At 44.7% G+C, this 20,166-nt stretch overlaps 1 protein-coding gene across 10 annotated transcripts in view; it reads right to left on the reverse strand.

Moving 5' to 3' along the window:
• LOC105469473 (organic anion transporter 7) overlaps nucleotides 1-20,166 on the reverse strand; it is a 169,165-nt gene that overhangs the window by 94,736 nt on the left and 54,263 nt on the right. Inside the window, exon 1 of one of the 10 annotated variants that reach the window (XM_071074446.1) lies at nucleotides 15,411-15,442. The exons of the other annotated variants lie outside the window; for them this stretch is intronic. The gene's annotated coding sequence lies outside the window, so the exon portion shown is untranslated. Of the gene's footprint in view, nucleotides 1-15,410; nucleotides 15,443-20,166 lie in introns of those variants that run through there. 10 annotated transcript variants of the gene reach the window in all.

A 20,166-nucleotide genomic window follows, 5' to 3' on the forward strand; every position in this document is an offset into this window, starting at 1 on the left:
TGCTGGGATTATAGTCATGAGTTGTCACACCAGCCAAAATTTTACAAAAGAAATAGCCAAACAATTTTCTTAACATTTTATATTCCCACCAGCAGTATATGAGAGATCCAGTTGTTCCACATCTTTGCCAAAACTTGTATGATTGCTTTTGTTGTTGTTGTTGTTGTTGTTGTTGTTGTTTGAGATGGAGTCTCTCTCTGTAGCCCAAGCTGGAGTGTAGTAGTGTGATCTCTGCTTACTGCAACCTCCACCTCCTGGATTCAAGCAATTCTCCTGCCTCAGCCTCCTAAGTAGCTGGGATTACAGGTGCACACCACCACACCCAGCTAATTTTTTTGTATTTTTAGTAGAGATGGGGTTTTACCATGTTGGCTAGGCTGATCTGGAACTTCTGACCTCAAGTGATCCACTCGCCTCGGCCTCTCAAAGTGCTGGGATTACAGGCATGAGTCACCATGTCTGGTCTGATTGCTGTTTTTAATTTAAGCCATTCTAGTTAATGTGTACTGGTATCTTATTGTAGTTTTAATTTACATTTCTCTGAAGACTAATGATCTAAAGCAACTGTTCACGTGCTTATTTCTGTCTAGACCTCTTCTTTGGTGAGGTGTCTATTAAAAAATTTGCACATTTTTAAATTTTGATTGTTTCATATTGTTGAGTTGGAAACTTTTTATATATTTCAAAAACAAGCCCCTTGCCAGATATGTTTTGCAAATGTTTTCTCCATGTTTACAGCTTGCCTTTTCAGTTTTATAACAGTGACTTCTGAAGAACAAAAGTTTTTCAACTGTGATGAAGTCCAGTTTGCTGATTTTATAGTTAATGCTTTTTATGTCTTTTTTTTTTAATCTTTGCCAAACCCAAGGCCACTAAATTTTTCTCCTTTTTTTAATAGAAGTTTTATAGTTTTAACTTTTATATTTAGGTCTATGATCCAATTTATTTTTGTAAATGATGTGAGGTATACAGATTGTGGTTCATTGCTTTTTGCGTATGGATATCCAATTGTTCCAGCACCATTTGTTGAAAGATTTTCTTTTCCTCATTGAATTATCTAAACATCTTGGTTGGAGATCAATTGGCTACATAGGTGTGGTTCTATTTCTGGACTCTATTTTGTTCCATTGATCTATTTGTCTTTACATAAATCCCACACTGTCATAATTTTTTTTTTTTTTTTTTTTTTTTTTTTTTTTTTTTTGAGACAGAGTCTCGCTCTGCCGCCCAGGCTGGAGTGCAGTGGTGTGATCTTGGCTCACTGCAAGCTCCGTCTCCCGGGTTCACGCCATTCTCCTGCCTCAGCCTCCCGAGTAGCTGGGACTACAGGCGCCCGCCACCTCGCCCGGCTAGTTTTTTTGTATTTTTTAGTAGAGACGGGGTTTCACTGTGTCAGCCAGGATGGTCTCGATCTCCTGACCTCGTGATCCGCCCGTCTCGGCCTCCCAAAGTGCTGGGATTACAGGCTTGAGCCACCGCGCCCGGCCCACACTGTCATAATTGATGCAACTTTGTAATTAGCCTTGAACATAGTATAGATTCTCTAACTTTGTTCAACTTTTTCAAAGTTGTTTTGGCTAGTCTACATGCTTTGCATTTCCATATAAATTTTAAAATCAACTTGTACATTTCTACCAAGAAAACTTCTATGATTTTTATTTGTATTATGTTGAATCATAAATCATCTTGGGAAAAACTGACATCTTAATAATATCGAGTATCCCAATCCATGATATAGTTCTCCATTTATGTAGGTCTTCACAATGATGGTTTGTATTTTCATTGCATAGGTTTTGTACATCTTTTGTCAAATTTATCCCTACAGATTTCATATTTTTAATACTATGTTGAAAGAAAAACTTCTGACAAAATAAATGTAACAGATTTTATTGGAGCATTAAAGCATTAATGAATTGGGCAGCACTTGAAATCAGAAGAGGTTCATGTAGCTGCACTTAAGCACTACAAGCAGATCTTCATAGTCTGAACACAGAAGTAAAGAAAAAAGAAATAACTTAATTGGCTGTAGGTAGGCATTTGTTTTGTTTTGTTTTGTTTTCTTTGTAGAGACAGGGTTTCACCATCTTGACCAGGCTGGTCTCGAGCCCCTGGCTTCAAGTGACTCCCCCACCTTGGCCTCCCAAAGTGCTGGGATTACAGGCATGAATCATGCTCAGCCACTATTTGTCTTATTTGGGTACCATCTGGTGGAAAGTTCCTAGTTATATAACTAAAGACTAACCGGCTATTTGTGATTGGCTGAAGCTTGGTATCTGTTTTGGTTTTGGTTTTTCAAAATTAATTAGTTACAAAGAATGCCTCTAGGTTAAGTTTCAGTTTGCTTGTGTAAGGGTTTCTGGATACAGAAACAATTCCAGGCTAATAACTTCCTGCTTATTTTGCTTTAACAGTTATTATGAATGGTATTCTTATTTCAATTACCAATTGTTTGTTGCTAGTATATAGAAATACCACTGGTTTTTAATATATCCTACTTGCATCCTGAAAACTCACTCAAATCATTTATTAGTCCCAATAGCTTTTTTGTAGATTCCTCAGGATTTCTGGTACAATCATGCTATTTGCAAATAAAGGTATATTTCCTTTTTTCTTCCTTTCTGGAATTCTTTCATTTCTTTTTGTTGCATTATTACATTGCCTAGAATCTCCAGTACACTGTTAAATAGAAGTGGTGAGAGTGAATACCTTTGTCTCTGAACTTAGGGGAAAAACATTGTCTTTCACAATTTAGTATAATGTTACCTATATTTTTTCCATAGTTGTCCTTTATCAATTATTTTTTGGGATGGGATCCTCCCATGTTGCCCAGGCTGATCTTGAAATCCTGGGCTCAAGGGATCCTCTTTCCTCAGCCTCCTGAGTAGATGGGACTACAGGCATGTACCACCACACCCAGCTTATCTATTTTGAGAAGTTCCCTTTATGCCTAGTTTGCTGAGAAGTTTTATCATGAATGAATATTGAGTGTTATCAAATGTTCTTTCTGCATCTACTGAGATGATTATATGGTTTTTCTTTTTTTAGTCTATTAGTATGGTGAATTATATTAACTGATTTTTTTTTTAATGTTAAACAAATCTTGCATTTCTGGAATAAACCCCACTTGGTCAAGATATATTATCCTTTTTATATGTTTTTGTTAAATTTGATAAAATGATATTAAGAATTTTACATCTATTCCAGCACTTTGGGAGGCCGAAAAGGGCGGATCACGAGGTCAGGAGATCGAGACCATCCTGGCTAACACGGTGAAACCCTGTTTCTACTTAAAAAAAGAAATACAAAAAACTAGCCGGGCGAGGTGGCGGGCACCTGTAGTCCCAGCTACTCAGGAGGCTGAGGCAGGAGAATGGCATGAACCCAGGAGGCGGAGCTTGCAGTGAGCTGAGATCCAGCCACTGCACTCCAGCCTGGGCGACAGAGCGAGACTCCATCTCAAAAAAAAAAAAAAAAAAGAATTTTACATCTATATTCATGAGAGATACCTGTCTCTAGTTTCCCTTTTTGTAATGTTTTGTCTGGTTTTAGTGTCAGGGTAATTTTGGCCTCATAGAATGAGTTGTGAAGTATTCCCTACTTTTCACCTTTCTGTAGGTGTTTGTGTTGAGTTGGTATTATTTCTTCCTTAAATGTTTGACAGAATTAATCAGTTAAGTCATCTGTTCCTGGAATCTTCTTTGTGGGGTGGTTTTTAAGTACAAATTTAATTTCATTTAACATTTCTTGCAGTGCAGGTCTGTCGCTGCTGTTTTTTTTCAACTTTTGTATGCCTGAAAAGGCATTGATTCTATTATCATTTTTGAAAGATATTTTTGCTGGCAGAGAGCTTTAGGTTGACAGATTTTCTCTTTCAGCTTTTAAAGGTATTTCTCCATTGTCTTCTGGCTTACATCATTTTTGACAAGAAATCTGCTGCTATTCTTCTACGTTTTGCTTTATATTAACGTGTCTTTTTTTCCTCCAGCTGTTTGCAAGCAAGATTTTCTCTTTATCCCTGGTTCTAAGCATTTGATTATGAAGCACCTTGTAGTTTTTATAATATTATCATATCAGAGTTAATTTACCTTCTTGGATCTGGGATCTACAGTTTTTATTTTGAACTATTTTGTTTGTTTGTTTGTTTCCTTGAGACAGCGTCTTCACCAGGCTGGAGTACAGAGGCGTAATCATGGCTCACTGCAACCTCCGCCTCCTAGGTTCAAGCGATTCTCCTGCCTCAGCTTCCCAAGTAGCTGGGACTATAGGCATGCACCACCACACCCAGCTAATTTTTGTATTTTTTGGTAGAGACGGCTTTCACTATATATTGGCCAGGCTAGTCTCAAACTCCTGGCCTCAGGTAATCTGCCCTCCTCAGCCTCCCAAAGTACTGGGATTACAGGCATAAGCCACCACACCCGGCCTATTTTGAACTTTTTTCTGGGTCACAGTAAGTTACTTTTCAAGGCTTGCTTTTAGGCTTTGTGAGGTGAGAGCAGAGATGCTGCTAATTTTTCCTCTCAAGTGATCTTTCTGAGTTTGCTATGCCAGTGCCCTGAATACTATGAGTTTTGTCATCACTGTGGCTGGTGGGAAGATAAACTGTTCCTGGCCTGTGTGAACCCTGAGAATCATCTAGGTTCTTGCACCAAATGTATGCATCAACCAATACTCACCTGGGCCGGGCGCGGTGGCTCAAGCTTGTAATCCCAGCACTTTGGGAGGCCGAGACGGGCGGATCACGAGGTCAGGAGATCGAGACCATCCTGGCGAACACGGTGAAACCCTGTCTCTACTAAAAAATACAAAAAACTAGCCGGGCGAGGTGGCGGGCGCCTGTAGTCCCAGCTACTCGGGAGGCTGAGGCAGGAGAATGGCGTAAACCCGGGAGGCGGAGCTTGCAGTGAGCCGAGATCCGGCCACTGCACTCCAGCCTGGGCGACAGAGCGAGACTCCGTCTCAAAAAAAAAAAAAAAAAAAAAAAACCAATACTCACCTGAAGATTCTGTTAATAACAAAAACCACCTACAAATCTCCAGTGCTCTGTGCAGCTTTCTCCTCTCCAGTCCTCTGCTCTGTAAACTCTTGTCACCGGGGTCTCCCCAGACTCCCAACTTTGTTTCCTCAATGCAGGGAGACTTCTGGGCTCTGAGTAGATCCCCTCTCCCTGCTCTGCAGCCTGCAGAGTTTGTCCAGGAAGTAAACTGGTTCGTAAGGCTCATTCTGTTTGTTTCCCTCGCTCAGGAACAACTGTCCTGAACTGCCTATTGTCCAATGTCTAAAAAGAGTTACCATACAAACCTAATGTGTCAGGTTCTTTTATTAAAGGCAGGATAGTATTTACTATTTACTAGTCCCTGTTCCTCCATCTTGGTTGGAAGCAGAATCCTAACAACTGATATATTATTGTAGTCTCACGACTTCTTGCCAAATACATTTCCATAAACAGAAATGATTGAAGACATTAAAGACAATATTTTCTTATTTCTATGCATAGCGTAACAACGGCATTGCAACAGAACTCAAGAAGAAGACATCACTCAGAAATCTTTAACTTGGTTCCGGCTGTCAGAGGCATTCAAACCAGAGCAACACCATCTTTAATAGGGGCTGGGTAAAGTAAGGCTGAGACCTACTGGGTCGCATTCCCAGAAGGTTAGGCATCCTTAATCACAGGATGAGACGAAGTTCGGCAGGATTGGTAGCACAACATACAGGTCATAAAGACCCTGCTGATAAAATAGGATGCAGTAAAGAAGCCCACCGAAACCTACCAAAGCCAAGATGGCAATGTAAGTGACCTCTGGTCATCCTTACTGCCCATTATATGCTAACTAACTATAATGCATTAGGATGCTGAAAGACACTCCCACCAGCACCATCACAGTTTACAAATGCCATGGCAACATCCAGACGGTACCCTAAAAGGTCTAAAAAGGGGAGGAAGCCTCAGTTCTGGGAATTGCCTGCCCCTTTCCTAGAAAACTCATGAATAATCCACTCCTTGTTTAGCATATAATCAAGAAATAACTGTAAAAATAGCCAACCAGTAGCCCTCAGGGCTGCTCTGACTATGGAGTAGCCATTGTTCTGTTTGCTTATTTCCCTAATAAAATTGCTTTCACTTTATCCTATGAACTCACCCGAAATTCTTTCTTATGTAAGGTCCAAGAACCCTCTTTTGGGGTCTGGATCAGGACTCCTTTCCAGTAACACAGCTACGTGGAGGCTGAGGTGACAGGATGGCTTGAGCTCAGGAGGTCAAGGCTTCAGTGAGCCATGATCGTGCCACTGCACTCCAGCCTGGGTGATAGAGTGAGACCCTGCCTCAAAAAAAAAGAAAAAAATGCATCTCTTCTGCACCACATATGGAACCAACTGAGAGACACAGCAGCCAAATACCTTACCATGTGGTCAAACACAATAAAAAACACAAGCTCGCTGAAGGTAAAGAGTGTCCAAAATAAAAGAAGAAGGTAGCTATACATGCCCTGTTCTTTCTCCCAAATTCACCAGATAACCCACTCCTTATTCCATAAGGAAATAAGAAGCCAGAAGAATGGAAGTTTCTCCCTCTACTCGCTACCCAGCATCCCCCTCTAGAGAGGAAGAAAGGCACTTTCAATTATACAAGGAACACTGTTGTTTTAAATGCATTCAGAATGGAAAAGGAAAAGTTCCAGTCATCAGGAAATAACAAACTTTCCCAACAACTCTCCCATTGTAAAAAACTAGAAAACTGGGTCAGGCATGGTGGCTCATGGCTGTAATCCCAGCACTTTAGGAGGCCGAGGCGGGTGGATCATGTGGGCAGGAGTTCGAGACCAGCCTGGCCAACATAGCGAAACCCCGTCTCTACTAAAAATAAAAAATAAAAATAAAAAAATTAGCCGGGTGTGGTGGCAGGAGCCTGCAATCCCAGCTACTTTAGAGGCTAAGCCAAGGAAAATTGCTTGAACCCGGGAGGCGGAGGTTGCAGTGAGCCGGGATCATGCCACTGTACTCCAGTCCAGGCGACAGTGTAAGACTCCATCTCAAAAAAAAAAAAAAAAAAAAAAAAAAGCTAGAAAACTGAAGGAAATGTGGAAAATAATGAGATTCACACATTGGACAACAGGCAGCAGGCAGCGCAGGACTGTAATTTCTGTGAGAAGGCAAACAGATTATTTAAGGCCTACTATTAGGTTGATGCAAAAGTAATTGTGGTTTTTATCATTACTTTTAATTGCAAAACCCGCAATTACTTTTGCATCAACTTTTATCACCCAGGCTTTCTTCCTGGGAGCAACTTCTGGACTGCAGTGTGGAGAGGCAGAACCCAAACAGAGCCAGCAACCTCACTGAGCTGAGGAGAATAAAAGAGAAGTTCAGGATAGCCAAGATTTCTCAGGAGAGGAGAGAGCTGTGCAAACAAATCTGCAGAATATAAAAAGTACTCCTACAACTCAATAAAAAGAAGTCAAACACCCCAATTCAAACACAGGCAAAAAAAATTACACATACGCTTCACCATGGTAGATATATGAAGAGCCAATAAGCACATGAAAAAATGCTCAACATCATTAGTCATCAGGAAAATGCAAGTTAGACCACAATGAGATGTCTCTTCATATTCATATAAATGGCTAAAACGTAAAAGACTGGCCATACCGAGATGTCGACAAGAATGTGGAATAACTGGAATTCTCATCCATTGCTGGTAGAAATGTAAAATTTGGAAACACTTTGAAAAACAACTTGACAGTTTCTGATAAAGTTAAATATATGACCCAGCACTTCTACTTCTAGGTGTTTACCCAAGAGATATGAAAGTACATGTCCCCTCACTATACACAAATGTTCATGGCAGCTTTCTTTATAAAAGCCAAAAACTGGAAACAACACAAATGTTCATCAACAGGTCAATGAACAAGCAAACTGTGGTTGTACATAAAATGGAATACTATTCAGTATTAAAAAGGAATGGGGCCAGGTGTGGTGGTTCACACCTGTGATCCCAGCACTTTGGGAGGCCAAGGTGGGCAGATCACAAGGTCAAGAGATCGAGACCATCCTGGCCAACATGGTGAAACCCTGTCTCTATTAAAAATACAAAAATTAGCTGGGCGTGGTGGCATGCACCTGTAGTCCCAGCTACTCGGGAGGCCGAGGCAGGAGAATCTCTTGAACCCGGGAGGTGGAGGTTGCAGTGAGCAGAGATCGCGCCACTGCACTCCAGCCTGGCAACAGAGCGAGACTCCGTCTCAAAAAAAAATAGGGAATTAACTACTGGCATCCTACAAGGTGGATGAATCTCAATAACATTTTGCTGAGCAAAAGAAGCCAGACACAAAAGAGGATACACTGTAGGATATCATTCATTTGAAACTCCAGAAAAGACAAATCTATTGCCTAGGGTAGAAGATGAGAATAGGCTGGGATACAGTACTAGGGCATTGCTGTGGTGGGAGAGGCAGGAGATGAAAATGTTCTATATAGTGGTTATGTGGTATAAAAATTTATCAGAGCTGACTGTAATCCCAGCACTTTGGGAGGCCGAGGCAGGTGAATCACCTGAGGTCAGGAGATTGAGACCAGCCTGGCCAACATGGTGGAACCCCGTCTCTACTAAAAATACACAAATTAACCAGGTGTGGTGGTTCACACCTGTAGTACCAGCTACTCAGGAGGCTGAGGCATGAGAATCTCTTGAACCGAGGAGGCGACGTTGCAGTGAGCCAAGATCGCACCAACGCACTCCAGCCTGGGCAACACAACGAGACTCTGTCTTAAAAAAAATTGTCAGAACTTGTAAAAATGTACCCCTAAAATTGATGCATTTTATTGCATATACTAAACCCTAATAAAGTTTTACTCAGGTGCATGAACCATTTGCAAATAACCAGTACTCCCACCTAGGGCCTTGACTCTTGCACTAGATCACAAAGCCGCAGGAACATTTGGGAAATGACACACAACAGCATGTGAGGGTCCAGGGAGGAATGGAAACCTCCAGGGAATACTCCAGTGGAGTCCTAGCCAAACTGTTTCCTGGCCACCCTCAGCTCCTGCCCATTTCTGAGCCAGATTCTCATCAATTCCATGAGCAGCCCATTATCCTTCCAGTGATTTTTCTACAGCTTACATTAGCCACAGTCTGTTTTTGTTGTTTACACCCGACAACCCTGACTAATACAGCCATTCTATCACTCAGCCTAAGAGGCTTCCCTGGCTTCAGTTTCCCTGACTTCAGTTTCCCTGGCTTCAGTTTCCCTGTGCTTCCGGTTTATGGCTTTTTCTTTCTTTTTTTTTTTTTTTTTTTAGTAGAGTGGAGTTTGGCTCTACTTGCCCGGGTTGGAGTGCAGTGGTGTGATCTCGGCTCACTGCAACCTCTGCCTCCTGAGTTCAAGCAATTCTCCTGCCTCAGCCTCCCGAGTAGCTGGGATTACAGGTGCCCGCCACCACGCCCAGCTAATTTTTTGTATTTTTAGTAGAGATGGGGTTTCACTATGTTGGCCAGGCTGGTCTCGAACTCCTGACCTCATGATCCACCCACCTCGGCCTCCCAAAGTGCTGGAATTACAGGTGTGAGCCACCACGCCCAGCCCAGGTTATGGCTCTTATGATGGAAGTATCAGCCAGGACTCTTTCAGTTGTAAGTGACACAAAACTAACTGGCTTAAGCCCCGCCTCCAAAAAAAAAAAAAAAAAAGCAGATTCGTTAGCTTCCATGATTCAGGCACCCAACATCATCATGGATCCAGGTTCTTTTCAACCCTCTCCTCAGCAGGTCAACAATTTCCCTAATGACAGCAAGAGGGCTGCCATGGCTACAGGCATCATCCCCTCACACAGCATCCAAAGGCAGCAAAGGAAATGACTCCTCACATATCTGTTTAGAAGAGCAAGACATCTCTTTTGAAGACCTTTCCCAAAAGCCACCTCCCCCACAATGGGCCTCCTGCCACATTTCTTGGCTAGAATTGTGTTACATTACAGATATAAGTGACAGCCTTGGGCTGCCATAACAAAATACCACAGGCTGGGTGGCTTAAACAACAGAAATTTATTTTCTCACAGCTCTGGAGGCTGGAAGTCCACAATCAAGCTGTCATTAGGTTTGGTTTCTCCTGAGGCCTCTCTTTGGCTTGCAGATGGCCGCCTTCCCACCACGTCCTCACATGGCCTTTCCTCTGAGCACGTGCCTCCCACCCTGCTGTCCCTCTCTCTTCTTGTAAGGATACCAGTCACCCTGGATGAGGGCCCCACCCCATGATCTCACTTAACCTTCATTACCTCCTTAAAGGTTCTGTTTCCAAATATAGTCACATTGGGGGTTAGGGCTTCAACATATGAATGAGGGGGACAGAATTCAGTCCATCACAGGGGCCAAGATACCAGAACACCTGGATTCGCCTGGGCCCTGTTCACGGCGCAGACCCCAATATGCCCAGACCCTTGAAGAATGTGAAAGCACCGGATGGCTGTTTATCATGTCACATATACTGGTACAATTCTGGAAAGGGGAAAAAGAATGGGAGTGGATTAGAGAGGATGTTCTAACGAGAAAAGAGACCCTGCCGACACAAACCTCTAACAAAGACTTCCTCCTGCAAGTGAAGGCTGAGCTGTGGCCTGGCCCTCGACTAGGGCTGCAGGCCCAGGCTCCGGGAGCCGCGCAGAGGCGATGCTCGCAGGTTAAGGGATGCCACAGCCCATGCACCACAGCATTTCTACATGGGCTTTTCAGAGCCTCCCCAGTTCAGTCTGGCTCAGAGTGAGGTAGGACCCGGCCCTGAGACAGGAGAGCTCAGCTCAGGCTTCATGCTCACACCATCTTGAGCTCTGCTTCACCCTGGGTGCTTTCCCTTCCTCCCTACCTGGTCCAGTGTGGTGAAGAGGCTCAAACACGTCCCTCCCTCACAGGAGGGTACTTTCCTCCGCCAGAGCCAACTTTACTTGCCCATTTGACTTCCTGGAACAAACAATTGACGTGATGAGTCTTATAATTAAATGTCTGACTCTTGAGTCAGTTTAACTTGGTGCTTCAAAAGAAGTTATAAAAACTACTGGGCTGGGCACGGTGGCTCACACCTGTCATCCCAGCACTTTGGGAGGCCGAGCCAGGTGGATCACCTGAGGTCAGGAGTTCGAGACCAGCCTGGCCAACGTGGTGAAACCCTGTCTTTACTAAGAATACAAAAAGTAGCCAGGCATGGTGGCAGGTACCTGTAATCCCAGCTACTTGGGAGGCTGAGACAGGAGGATCACTTGAACCCAGGAGGCGGAGGTTGCAGTGAGCCGAGATCGCGCCATTGCACTCCTGCACTCCAGCCTAGGCAACAAGAGTGAAACTTCATCTCAAAAAAAAAAAAAAAACCTACTGCTGGCCATTAGGGGGCCTAGGGCTACAGCAGACCCAGGAACTGATGAGTGCAGGAAACAAAGGCAGCCCCTCTCCTCCCCCTCCACTGGAAGAAAGGAAACAGGTTGCTTGATTTGCAGACCCAGCCCCCAGTCACTTGACCAGGCCTAGTTCCATGGCCTTCAATGACCTCATGCAGCAAATGGGGGGTGTCAGCTACTTCCAGCAGATCCAAGTCCCCCTGGTGGTCCTCCCAGTGTTCCTCCTGTGTTTGCACACTACTCTGCAAAACTTCACTGCCACTGCTTCTCCACACCCAACCCCTGCCACCCCCACCTGCCGCCCCCACCCTCAGCAAGGACAGGTGGCTGGAGGCGTGGCTGCCGCAAAACTGGCTGGTGTGGCCTCAGTCCTACCTCCACTTCACCTCCTCTCAGTGGGGACCACCTTTTCCTAACAACACAGAGGCCAACAACACGGGGCCATAGAGCCCTGCACCAATGGCTGGATTTATGACAACAGCACCTTCCCAATGACCACCGTGACTGAAGTGGCCCATTGTCCATTAGTCACAGTTGTGCAAAGAAAAGATGCCCTTGGCTGGGTGTGGTGGCTCACACCTGTAATCCCAGCACTTTGAGAGGCCGAGGCAGGTGGATCAGTTGAGGTCGGGAGTTCGAGACCAGCCTGACCAACATGGAGAAACCTCATCTCTACTAAAAATACAAAATTAGCTGGGTGCGGTGGTGCTGGGCCTTCTGCCCCCTTCCAACCCCTGTGCCCTCATCTTACCATCCCACCTACAGACGCAGACTGTGCAACCTTGACCCAAGTTTGTCTGAATTTGGGAAGACCCTGGAGCTTCGAAGAGTTTTACCCAGCATGGAGCTAGGGAACTTCCTGGCAGAGGAGACATGAAGTCCTCACAGAGAGCTGCTCCCTGCCTCCCAGCCCCTACCAGAGAGAGACACTGCTGCAGGAGTTTAATGTTCTACTTCATTTTCTCAAAATGTCAAAAAACCCTGAGGGATAAGACAATTCCATAAGGTGAAGAGGTGATACAGAGAAAGGGAGAGAGGAAGAGTGCACGTGGTGAGGGCAAAGGGGACATTCCTGAGCAGGGGATTCTGGACTCAGAGTCTTAGAAACAGTTTGCTGACTTCATCTAGAAATAGCTCTTAGCAGCTGGGGCCAGGAGATGGAGAGCAGCCAAGGAACGAAGACGGGAAAGAGAAGATGGTTATGTGTGTGGGGGGGGTCCTTTCATCTCTAGTGATTTAGCGCCCCTCCCCGTAAACATACACACACACGTGCAATTGTAGCCACCCTGGCCTGCTGAGTGGTTCATCAGGCTGCTTTCTGTACTTAGTAGCTGTCACACTCATCATGTTCTTAACATCTGTTCTAGTCAATGGTCTTTTGGTCATAAAGAAGAGAAGCCCCGTCGAATCAGCTCTTGGGAAAAGGGGGCATGACTGCAAGGATACACAGACTACAGGGAATTCAAGAACAGGAAACAAAGTGTGTTCAGGCCTCATGGAAACCGGAACCAGGAACCGGAGCACGAGAGGCATCTCTGTACACTGACTCCATTCCTCTCTCCTACTCAAATCCGTTTCAACCGTGTGCTCTTCTTAAGGGATGACTACCAGTCCCAGCTCTGATTCATTATTTCTCAGATTTAGAACCCAGCAGCAACCAGAACATTTCTGTGTATCTTAATTCACATTCCTAGAACAGGCTCTGATTGGCTTAGTGCCTCATACTGATGCACCAACCCCCCACTCAAGTCAGGTGTCAACACTTTATCTCATCAGTGTACCAAAGAGGAGTGTAGTGGGATTTTGTGGCCCATTGTCCATTAGTCACAGTTGTGCAAAGAAAAGATGCCCTTGGCTGGGTGTGGTGGCTCACACCTGTAATCCCAGCACTTTGAGAGGCCGAGGCAGGTGGATCAGTTGAGGTCGGGAGTTCGAGACCAGCCTGACCAACATGGAGAAACCTCATCTCTACTAAAAATACAAAATTAGCTGGGTGTGGTGGTGCATGCCTGTAATCCCAGCTACTCGGGAAGGGGAAGCAGGAGAATCACTTGAACCCAGGAGGCAGAGGTTGTGGTGAGCCAAGATCGCACCATTGCACTCCAACCTAGGCAACAAGAGGAAACGTACGTCTCAAAAAAAAAAGAAAGAAAAGATTACCTGAGAAGGGCTGCAGTCAGGCATAGCCCCCACAAACCTGCCTCATGCAGCAACTCTCTGAAACTGGTAAAAGTTAAGCAATATTCCTACTAGAAAGACCCAAGACACAGAAGCAGAAGGTAACCAATATGGCTAGTCTTCCTCTGATGCATGTAGGCATCATATGCAATCCCCTCCATGCAGAGTTACGGACACTCTCTTCATTATTTGCTAGCCTCAACCCAAGTTCTGAGATACCTTTGTCCACCCACCTTAACTTGTATGTCATCCTCCCAATTCGGCTTCCCTATTTGCCTTCTTAAACTCTACTCTCTGTGTTCCCAGGCCAACAATACTCCAGGAACTATCAACCCACCTGTTGCTCTTCTGTTCAAAACAGCAGGCAGTTCCATCCAAAAGCCTAGATTCCTTGCTGTCCAGAGAATGTGGGTGAGTGAGCATCTTGGATTTCCTCCTAAATGGAGACTCGGTAGTAATCTCCTTACCATTTTTGGTGTTAGTAACGGACCACATCAGATGCACACAGTTATTTCATCAGGATAACTGTGTACATCTGATGTGGTCAGTGACACTAAATTCCAAATATGTCTATATGTGAAATGCCAGAAATAATCCAATCCTCTTCCAGTAGGCACTGGGGATGGTACCACCGTCCACTACCACATATAGGCATGGGGCACTAAACGGCCTATTTTATGATCACAGCCAAGAAACCTCTTCCTTGGGCCAATAATGTCAAAGCCTATGGCTGCATCAGGAGAACATCTCATTAGGAGGATGGGTAGCTTGCATGCATAACCTAATGTGAAGCTGGATTGTTAAGCGAATGAAATGGCTCATAAGCCAACAGGGGTTACTTAAGAACAAAACATTCAGGCTGGGCACAGTGACTCACGCCTGTAATTCTAGCACTTTGGGAGGCCAAGGCAGGTGAATTGCCTGAGCTCAGGAGTTCCAGACCAACCTGGGCAACACGGTGAAACTCTGTCTCTATTAAAATACAAAAAATTAGCCTGGTGTGGCGGTGTACACCCGTAATCCCAGCTACTTGGGAGGCTGAGGCAGGAGAATCACTCGAACCTGGGAGGCGGAGTTTGCAGTGAGCTGAGATAGTGCCACTGCACTCCAGCCTGGGCGACTATAGCAAGAGTCCATCTCAAAAAAAAAAGAACAAGACATTTTATCGTTTCATTGCAATGAAGACACCCCTGCCCCAAGGCCACATGGCTGTAACTGGTAAGCACAACACAGGTAGGTCACCAAAGAAAGACAAGCCCCAGGATGCCCCTCAGCAGGAACTCCCAAAGACCCCAGTATCCCAAAGGGACACTTCAGCACTCTGAATACAAAGCAAAACTTTAATAAATATAACAAGAAAAACATGTAGGCCATGGGTTTTAATAAAAAGCCTAGCCAGGTGCAATGGCTCACTCACGTAATCCCAGCACTCTGGGAGGTTGAGGTGGGAGGACCGCTTGAACCCAGAAGTTTGAGACCAGCCTGGGCAACATAGTGAGACCCTACTCTATTTTTTAAAAAATTCAATTAGCTGGGAGTGGTGGTTCATGCCTGTAGTCCTAGTTACTAGGGAGGCTGAAGTAGGACTGCTTGAACCCAGGAGTTCAGGGCTGCAGTGAGCTTGTTACTACAGCAACCTCAATTCTTGCCTCCTCAGAAAAATTCGACTGAGGGACATAAGGCAAAAGAGATTGAGGCAAGTTTTAGAGCAGGAGTGAAAGTTTTTTTAAAAGACTTAAAGCAGGAATGAAAAGAAAATAAAATACACTTGGAAGAAGGTCAAGCAGACACCAGCAAGTCAAGTGTCCCATTTGACCTGGGACTTGGGGTTTTATATGCTGGCCTACCTCTGGCGTCTTGCATCTCTTTTCCAGTGGAATGCCCCCAGAAGGTTATACGCCAGTTAAACTCCACCATTTTGCCTCTTAATGCGCATGCTTGACTCACTCACCCAGCTCCTGAGATCTTGTTGAGAAGTCGCCGATCACCAGTTACGGGTGTTTTTAATCTATTGTGAAACTGCCTTTCCCTGGCGACGACTGCGACCAATTATTACGTTAGAGAGGCAGTGTGACAACTGCCTGATCATCACCTGATGGTCGCCTGACATTGCTGGTGGGGTGGGGGGACCCTCTCCTGCCCCGCTCATGCCTGGCTAGCTACCTACAGTAACAAGCTATCATCGTGCCACTGCATTCCAACCTGGGTGACAGAGGCCTCCCATCTCAACAACAGCAGCAACAACGAAACCCTGCCTGATCCCGCCTGTTATTTTCTTTGAGTTAAATATCCTGGGTGATATGGTTTAGCTGTGTCCCCACTCAAATCTCACCTTGAATTGTAATAATCCCCATGTGGCAAGGGCAGGGCCAGGTGCAGATAATTGAATCATGGCGGCAGTTACCCCCATACTTTTTCTCATGGTAGTGAATAAGTCTCCCGAGATCTCATGCCTTTATAAATGGGAGTTCCCCTGCACAAGCTCTCTTGCCTGCTACCATGTAAGACATGGATTTGCTCCTTCTTCACCTTCTGCCATGATTGTGAAGCCTCCCCAGCCATGTGAAACTGTGAGTCCATTAAACCTTTTTCTTTATAAATTACCCCATCTCAAGTATGTCTTTATTAGCAGTGTGAGAACAGACTAATACACTGGGCAATAACTAGCAACATCTATCTGAACCTATATCCATAAGGACTCTTGTTTGCAAGTGGCTGTAATTCAATTCTAGCTAATTTGAGCATAAAGGGGGTGTATAAAGGCTCCCATTACCAAAGTAAAGACGGATAGAGGTGGAGCTGGCTCTAGGGACATTGAGAACCAGGGTCATGTCATCAGAATTCTTGTGTGCTCTCATCTTTGCTTGTCTTTCCATGCCGGGCATGTCTGTTGTGCACAGGATCCTTCATACGGTGGCCACTTGCCATTCTGGGATCACCCCTAATAACCTTGTAACCAGGGAGAAAAAAATAAACGTTTCTGTCTCCCTCCTCCAACTTTGAAATATCCCCCACCTCCAACTTCGAAACACTGATTGGCTAGCCTGAGTCATGTGCCTACACATTAGTCCACTGACTGTAGGGCAGGGGCGTGAGTTATTATGAATGACCCAGCCTAAGTCTCCTGTTCACTCCCACATTGCAGATGGATAACAAGCACCATTTCACCTCTCTGCTTCCTGGTTCCACTGTCATTTGTTTTCTCTTTTCCTCCTTTTCTTTCCTCTGAGGCCAGTCTCATAGCATCTGTCACTGATCACAGCTTTTATCAAGTTAGCAGTACAGGGCTGTCCTGGGCAGTAATTCTCAGTCTCCCTCAAATCCACCCCTGTCTCTTCTTAGGTTTTGGTTCCTGTTAGTGATAAAGCAATTCTCTATACTTGAGGCCCAGGAATACACGGAAATATGAGATCCCCAGGGGTTTCAGGTGTACATGAAGAGAACTCAGATGGTGAAAGCCATTAATAACCCCAAGGTGGTGCAAGCCCCCATGCAACTATTACTTTTGCAGATGAGAAGCACCTTAGAGGAAACCAGAGGCTGACAGATTCTTGCTAAGTATTTTGTATGCATCAGTCAATTGTTAATCTGGACTACACGTAGATTTCATCGTTAGACTGCATATAGATTTTGTTTTCTTTGTACTCCTCTGACTTCTTGCCTCTTTCCTACATTCTCTTGCTTCTTAGCTTCCCATTCCTCAGTTCCTATCCAGGCTGTCCTCATCCCACGCACCATGGTGTGTCCCACAGGCATCTCCACAGCCATATTCCATTCACGTATTTCCATTAAAGTGCTGTCAAGTCAGCTCCCAGTCTTCTTTGATATAACCCCAGAATCTCTTTCAAATAAAAGTTATGTGGCCAGGCAAGGTGGCTCACCCCTGTAATCCCAGAACTTTGGGAGGCCAAAGTGGCCAGATCACCTGAGGTCAGGAGTTTGAGATCAGCCTGGCTAACATGGCGAAACTCCATCTCTACCAAAAATACAAAAATTAGCCAGGCATGGTGGCAAGCGACTGTAATCCCAGCTACTTGGGAGGCTGAGGCAGGAGAATCACTTGAACCAAGGAGACAGAGGTTGCAGTGAGCCAAGACCGCACCACTGCACTCCAGCCTGGGCAACAAGAGTGAAACTCCATCTCAAAGCAGTTATATGAATAAAGTAGGGAAAAAAAGGCCATTCCTGTTTGGAGAAGGTGTTCAAATGCCAGTATCTCAAATTTTACATCATGTGATATTTGCATCCACAAGATACTAAAAATACCACAGTAATAATTACATTCACAAATAAGGATTTCTTGCCACAAAATCAACATTATCAAGTAACTACACCTGAAGGATGAATTCATTTAGATATATAAACACATTTTAGGGCCATTCCCTAATCATTCTGGTCATTCCAGTCCCTTTTCCTTTTTTCTGTTAACAAAAGAAATGACAGTTTAAAAATCCATTCAAAAATCCATATATTTAATACAAAAATGAGTTATTAATTTTAAAGAAAATGCCACAACCATTTGTCATTTTAACTTAATTTTAATGGTACATCCTTCAGCACTATGGATTTTCTACAGGGTATGGAGCTGTTTTACTCCAGTTAGAGAGGAAGTACTTTCAAATCAAGAACATTTTCTTATCTAAATTTAAAAGAACAACAAAATTATTCAAGAAAAAGAAATGGGGGCTGGGTACAGTGGCCCACACCTGTAATCCCAGCACTTTGGGAGGCCGACGCGGGCAGATCACCTGAGGTTGGGAGTTCAAGACCAGCCTGACGAACTTGGAGAAACCCTGTTTTTACTAAAAATACAAAATTAGCCGGGCGTGGTGGCGCATGCCTGGAATCCCAGCTCCTCAGGAGGCTGAGGCAGGAGAATCACTTGAACCAGGGAGGCAGTTGCAGTGAGCCAAGATCACGCCACTGCACTCTAGCCTGGGCAACAAGAGAGAAACTCCATCTCAAAAAAAAAAGAAAAGAAAAAAAAAGAAATGAGCTATCAAGCCATGAAAAACCTTGAAGGAAACTTAAAAGCACATCGCCAAGTGAAAAAAGCCAGTCTGAAAAGGCTATACACTGCATGGGTCCAAGTATGACATTTTGCTTTTTTGTTGTTTTGAGGGGGGCAGGGATTGTTTGTTTTGAGACAGGGTCTCGCTCTGTCCCCCAGGCTGGCATGCAGTAGGATGATAATAGCTCACTGTAACCTCAAACTCCCAGGCTCAAATGATCCTCCCACCTCAGCTTCCCAAGCAGCTAGCACTATGAGCATGCACCACCACACCTGGCTAATTTTTTCTTTTTCGCTTTTTGTAGAGATGCGATCTCACTATGTTGCCCAGGCTGATCTCAAACTCTTGAGGTCAAACCATCCTCCCACCTCAGCCTCCCGAAGTGCTAGGATTACAAATGTGAGCCCCTACACTAGGCCCAGCTATATGACATTCTGGAAAAGGCAAAACTATGGAGACAGTACAAGGGTCAGTGATCACCAGAGTTCAGAGGGGATAAAGAGACAAATAGAGCACAGAGGATTTTGTAGGGCAGTGAAATTACTGTATGATACTGTGAGGGTGGATATATGTCATTACACATTTGTCAAAACATGTAGAATGGGCGGGGTGCGGTGGTTCACACCTGTAATCCCAGCACTTTGGGAGGCCGAAGCGGGCGGATCACAAGGTCAGGAGTTCAAGACCAGCCTGGCCAACAAGGTGAAATCCCGTCTCTACTAAAAATACAAAAATTAGCCAGGCGTGGTGGCACGCACCTGTAATCCCAGCTACTCGGGAGGCTGAAGCAGGAGAATCGCTTGAGCCTGGGAGGCAGAGGTTGTGGTGAGCCAAGATTGTGCCACTGCACTCCAGCCTGGGTGACAGAGCAAGACCCTGTCTCAAAAAAAAAAAAAAAAAAAAAACATATAGAAGGTACAACACCAGGAGTGAACCCTAATGTAAACTCTGGACTTGGAGTTCAATGTAGGTTCATCAGTTGTAACAAATACCACTCTGGTAGTGTTGTTGATAGTGGAGGAGTGTGTGTATGTAGGGACAGGGAATATATGAGAAATCTCTGTACCTTCCAGCCAATTTGGCTGTGAACCTGAAACTGCTCTAAAAAATAAAATCTACTTTAAGAAAGAACAGGCTGGGTGTGGTGGCTCACGCCTGTAATCCCAGCACTTTGGGAGGCTGAGATGGGTGGATCACTTGACACCAGGACTCCAAGACCAGCCTGGCCAACATGGTGAAACCCCATCTCTACTAAAAATACAAATATTCACCAGGCGTGGTGACGTGCACCTGTAGTCTCAGCTACTCAGCAGGCTGAGGCAGGAGAATCGCTTGAACCCAGGAGGCGGAGGTTGCATTGAGCTGAGGTCGTGAGATCATGCCACTGTACTCCAACCTGGGCGACAGAGCAAGACTCTGTCTAAAAAAAAAAAAAGAACAAGAAAATTTACATTATTGGTTTAGTGCCAATTGTTGTTTATTCAGGGTTACAGATAACCAAAACTCTCAAATATGCCTATGCAGAAATGAAAAGTTAATGGAAGGATGCAAGAGTATTTCACAGAACACAGGGTCAGGAACTTGAGCCTAG

This window comes from Macaca nemestrina, chromosome 12 (assembly GCF_043159975.1).
Source record: "Macaca nemestrina isolate mMacNem1 chromosome 12, mMacNem.hap1, whole genome shotgun sequence".
Classification (NCBI taxonomy): Eukaryota; Metazoa; Chordata; class Mammalia; order Primates; family Cercopithecidae; genus Macaca; species Macaca nemestrina.